The following is a 6068-nucleotide window of genomic DNA, read 5'->3' as shown; positions in this document are numbered from 1 at the left end:
GAAATATCGCAGTTTTCGTATTTCTGAAAATTACCGTTATATGGGAAGTGGGCGTGGTTAAAGTCCGATTTCGCCCATTTTCAATACCAACCTACCTTGGATTAAGGGAAACCTACATACCAAATTTCGTTGAGATATCTCAATTTTTGCTCGAGTTATCGTGTACACGGACAGACGGACAGACGGACAGACGGACAGACGGACGGACAGACAGACATGGCTTAATCGATTTCTTTTTTCATCCTGATCATTTATGTATACATTTGTCTATATCTATCTCGATTCGTTTTGGCTGTTACAAACAACCGTTATGTGAACAAAATTAATATACCCTTGTGCACAAGTGCGCTCGGGTATAAAAATTAAGGAGTTGGAGCTAGAGCGTTTCGAATTTGAAAACAGTAAAAAGTCTTTAAATGTTTTTGTTTTGCGTAAATCTATTGTTTAATTACAAAACTCCTTTTAATTAAATAGGAGTAATTTTATGCGCAATTTCGTACCCAATTATTTGTGCTACACTTTTCAAATAAATTTCTGGTGGTGCAAATCAATCTACTTTACAATCTACATACTTCGCCATCATTTTCTTCAACTTCTTCATAGTCAAATTCAGGATTGTAGTGGCGAAAAATGTTATGCAGGCAACACATTTATTAATTATTTTCACAACCTCTCATAGTTTGTACTGCAAGGTTACTAATAAACACTGAAAACGCCTTTTGGGAACTCCAATATTACGTGCCGAAGAATGTGTTTGATTAAATGCGTGTTGTAGAAAAGGTTCTAGAGCATACCCGGCATCGTCCAATAACCCCAGTTAATCTTCCGATAACCCCAGTTTATTATCGTTACGTACATCACAGACTCCATGCACACAAGATTGTGTCAGTAACGTTGGCAATGGTACGGTGCTCCTTCCCAAAGCGATGTTGGTTGTTGTTGTTGTTGTTGTAGCGGCTACAACAACCCCGCCCAGATCGGTTGATATCTCAGTCGTTGTCGTCAAGTTCCACTAACGGCAGCCCTAAGAAGCGTGCAGCCTATACAGGGTCGGTCCACAGGGACAAAGCCGTTAGGGTTGTCGGGTTTTCCGGGCATGCGAAGAGATGTTTCGTGTCGCGAGGGGTCTCCGCATGCCGGACATTCATTTGGCACATCCGCATTTAGTCTACTCAGGTATGAGTTTAACCTGCTGCAGTAGCCAGAGCGAAGTTGGGCTATTGTTGTTCTTGTCTCCCGAGGCAAATGAAGCTCCGTCACGTCAATGTCCGGAGGTTGTGTGCCTAGAACGGCATTCACAGGTCTAGAGTCTACATAACTCGAGACTGAGTCCCTGTGAATGCCGTTCAGGGTCTGTCGGTATGCTGACGGGTCCAGAGGCTGCTTAATGAACCTCTGGACTTCCGTCAGTTCGTATAGATGCCTCCTGACGTGCCTAGGCGAGGCCTCCTCTGCAAGCAGCTGTCTGTTGGGGTGGCCACATCTGTGGCTCCCAACCAGAAACTGCTTGCAGAGCATTATGTTATGCTCCTTGATTGGGAGCATTTTCGTCTCGTCAGACGACATGAGGAGGCATCCAGTCGCTGTCCTGAGTGCGTCCTACTAGTCCCCGGCGACTACACTGGTGCTGCGTAGTTTAAAACCGGCTGGCCTATTGCCTTGTATGTCGCCAGCAACGTTTCTTTGTCTTTGCCCCAAGTACTGCCGGCTAGCGACTTGAGGACCTTGTTGCGGCTCTGTACTTTGTTGACAATAGCGGTTGCGTGCGCAGAGAAGGAGAGCAGGCTGTCGAATGTTACTCCGAGTATTTTGGGGTTATTCACCGTCGGAATTGGTGTNTGCAAATATCTCAAAAACGGTACCATAGAATTAAAAATAACCTTGATTTTCGGAATCAGGGGGTGATTTTACATAAGAATTTCATAACGGCGTTTCTGGTAAAGAGAAAAAGTTGAAATTTGTGGTCCAGTGCACATAAGAGTAAACAGTTGTTTGCATACTACTTGCACAGAGTCCGGTAATTATATGAGATTGCTGCGATCAAGCAATATTGTTTGCCTCACTTTTTCATTTGTTTGCTGCTCATTATTGAACAAATCAGGTAATAAAACCATTGAACTCATTTTAAGCTGATGCCACATAAAACGCTTGCTTCGCTTTACGTGACAGATTCGCTTTGACAGCTAAGATAATTGTATGAAAATGCACAAAGCATGCCACATAGATCATTGAAGCTGCAGCGCGAAGCGAAAAGATGGCCAACTCCCATCTTTTTGCGCGCTTTGACAATCAGCCGGTTTAATATTTATTTTGTTTCGTCCAAATTCGAGTATTCATGCTGAAACATAAAACTCAATTACATTGCTGATAATTTTAAAGCAAAATATCTTAAATCCACAGCAATTTTGACGAGTAAAAAAGCAGTGCAAAATTGATTTCTTGGCGTTCATTGTGGCATACCTTTTGCGTCTGGCGCTTTGCTGGCAAATTTATAAATGTCACGCAAAGCTACAAAGTTTTATCTGGCATCAGCTTTATTTTTCACTTTTTAATTTCTTCAAATTCAAATCTTGATACTTCAGAACGCAATTGACAAGTAGGAGGTTTGTTTCGTTTTTCCTACAAGCGGATTCGATATTAACTTCGAAACAAAAGTTCCGATCAGATTGTGGAACACCATTTAAATTCCGAGTTATGTTTGGCTTTATTAATCGTTTTCGCGAGCGCTACTGATAACGGAAACTGCAAACGTTTAAACTGAAATCGCGTGTTTGTTGAAAATTTGTGGTATCAATACTGATTGTCCTCTGGCCCCGCCAGTGATGATGGCGGCTTGCACAACATGTCTTTTCAGCTCAATTGTGCATAGTCTTGTGCCATTGCACATTAGGTCAAATGATTCATTTGGCTGTGCGAAAGCCCAATTTCGTAAAAGCAGTTTTACATTATTTTTTGTTGCTATTCTGTAGGGAATACTCCAAAATAACAGAAACTTCACTTAGTTTTTGTAAAATAAAAAACACGTTAGACAGCAATAAACCAAAGTTACACTTTCAAAACGTTATTGATACGATGTTTGAGCAACCGGTTTATTTTGTAAGTTTCAAGTGCATTTGTTTTTTTTTTAAAGTTCGAACAATTAAGGGAAAATTTTAAATGGGAAACAAAACAATTAAGAGAACCTATGTACCAATTTAAAACAGTGTCTTTTTATCATTTGTTTGCAAAAAAACTGACTTATTTGCATAACCTCAAACATTTTCTGATTTATTCCAATTTATGATTTGAAATGGAAACGGAAATTGATAAAGTGAGATATAATGAGTTGATTTTATTTTACTTAAGCCGCCGTTTTTAGCCGTTTTCAAGAAAAACGGGTTTTTTCTGGGCTATCATGCTATCACAAAAGACGAGTTGTTTTGAGGTTTGGCTGATTGGATGTTCGAAAAAAGAAAAGCTTTTTCGGTTGTCAACCATTTTCAAAATAATTTGATGCTGCAGATATTTGCCAAAGTTTCATGAAACTCTTAGAAGAAAAAACGGGTATTTTTTCCAATTATTTATCAAAGAAAGATGAAAATTATGGAAGAAAATTTGGAAAGGATGTTAAAATATTTAGATCTGAAAACATGGCGTTTCTTGCTGATGAAGTTCTTTTCGAAATCAAAAAACCAACTGTGTCGACCACCAGCCGGGTTCAAACTTTCGCTATTGCTAAAATGCTAAAATTGGAAAGCTAAAATTTTTCCGAATTTTTAGTTATCTCCAAAAATATCTCCTAAATTTTTTGGTGATAAATAATCCATTTTAATGATGATAAATAGTGAAAATAGAAGTATGTGATAGCAGAAAGAAAAAGCAGCCTCAATTTGGATTACATTTCATCTCCTGTAGCGTAGCCGTGGCTATGTTACAAATACACTTGCGCCGATTCGCAAAAACCATTCATGAGCAGCCTTCTCAAAAAGGCGTATCCTTGAGAGAATTTACGGATTGAAATTTCGAAATTTTTTACTCAAAGTGAAAAGAGCTATGAACATTCTTTTCACAAAATATTTTCAAAATCATTCGTATTCTTTTCAGGAAGTTACCAGCGATTTTTGGTAAATATAATGCCGTAATTAATCGCTAGAAGCAACCATGTTCATATGTACATGTGACCATACTTACTTTATTATGTGGCTCTGGCGGAGGGGGCTGAGTATGGTAAGAATATTACTTGTGTCAAAACCAACCTAATTGGACAATGTTTTTGAGTACTACCTTAACACATATGTATATGTACAGTATATTTTACTTTGCTGCCTATATGCTTATTTTTAAGGAAAATGCTCCGATAGATGCATTACAACATACCTGAAAATTAGCGAGACCTGACTTAAAAATTGTGCAAGTATAATCAATTATCAAAGAAAGTATAACGTTTACCTACACTGGCCCTACAATTACCTAATTTTACAAGCTTTTATTTATTTTGCTCATCTCGCAGAACAACGAAAATGGCTATCAATTTATGTAGTTATATAGATAATTAGATACTATTCAGTAAAAATTTCGCTTGCAGTAATTTCTACGTGGTAAGTGCTTCTCCATTATTTGGATTCGTAGGGATTCGGATACCTTCCTCATTTAAGTAGTAAAGAAAATTCTCTTAAATGCTTTTTTCGGTTAAGTGCACAAGTTTTCTGTGCAAAGAAGGATGGACGGCTAAGCAAAATATACTATACTCATCACTTGAACATTCAAAAAAACAGGAAAGTCTATTTTACGAAAGCCAAGTCATGTTTTCACATTTTATTTACTGTCTTCAACGTTTGCCATCTTTTTACATTAAAATAATGCAATATTTTAGTTGCTATTAATTTCTCACACAAAAAGTAAGTGCATGGCACAATCGTGTTCCAGGTTAAGCATCAATATGAGTGCGGCAGCCCAACCTTTAATTGCAGTTTGTGGGACGCAGCCCCTGAAAATTCTTAACAGTTTAGAAACTCTATAGGATATGTATGTTGTCGCATCCTCACAGACATGTATGTGGTCGCCTCAATAGGTACTTTGCCATGCGGCCCTCACCAATTTCAAGGAGGTCTTGAGCAAAGAATTCGGTCTCTATCACTGGCTGTTAGTTGTGAGGTTCATTATTTCCACCTTTGCCCACAATGGCGACAATGGCGAAGCCTTGATGCACGCATTTATTTCCCCTGCCGCAGTGTCACGATCGATGCCAGATAACGTCTGCCGAAAATCTGCGAGAAATACGATTTCCTTACCCATCAGCAAACGGCTGCCGCGGATATCTTCAAGCTTCGATCGAGTGCCTCGACTGCATGCTTATGTGACATAAGTACGATATCGTACTTTAGCCCAAACTGATAATTAGCATTGTTGCAACATAGCTCCGCCACCATTGTTTTGCTAATGTTGCAATTTGCAAGCTGATGTATTCTGACTCGCAAGGTTCAGAGGACATTTAGGCGCATAGCAAGATATCTAGGGTTGCCAGACGTACTGCTTTTCGGAGTAAACGTACTCCTTTTTATTGCACTTGTACACCCAAAAAAAATATCTGGAAATGTACTGCTTTCCCAGTTTGGTACATCTTTTGTACTTCTTTTTGCAGCTACTAATATTTTATCATATAGAGGGTGTAAATAAATAACTGTTGCACAGGTTTTTTTTTGAAAAATAAAAGTGGTCTTTATAGATTTTGCGAAAAAACTAGTTTATTGTTAATTATCCACAAACTTTTCTTAAATTTTATTGATTCATTTTTAAATTTTAACCTTCATTTGAGTTTAGCAGCGGTAAACACTTTGAGAGAAAAGGGCAAGCTGCACGCAAGTCTTCGTCGGTTACTTTATTACATATCTTCTTAAGTAAACGTAGACGAATTTCCCCCATTTGGCTCCTTTGAACTCCGTTTTTTGTCCAACATAAGGCCTCATACTCAGCAATCGAAAAGACTCGGAACTGGTAACTAGGAGGCCATTCATTCGACCAAGCCTATACAGTTTTTTTTTTTATAAATACAAAGTCAAAGAAAAAATATACCTGAAAAAACATGTACT

The sequence above is a fragment of the Rhagoletis zephyria genome, unplaced genomic scaffold, assembly GCF_001687245.7.
Source record: "Rhagoletis zephyria isolate East Lansing unplaced genomic scaffold, Rhagoletis_zephyria_1.1 Rzeph_scaffold_03119, whole genome shotgun sequence".
Classification (NCBI taxonomy): Eukaryota; Metazoa; Arthropoda; class Insecta; order Diptera; family Tephritidae; genus Rhagoletis; species Rhagoletis zephyria.
The sequence above is the reverse complement of the archived record's forward strand: the minus strand, read 5'-3'. Positions refer to the sequence as shown.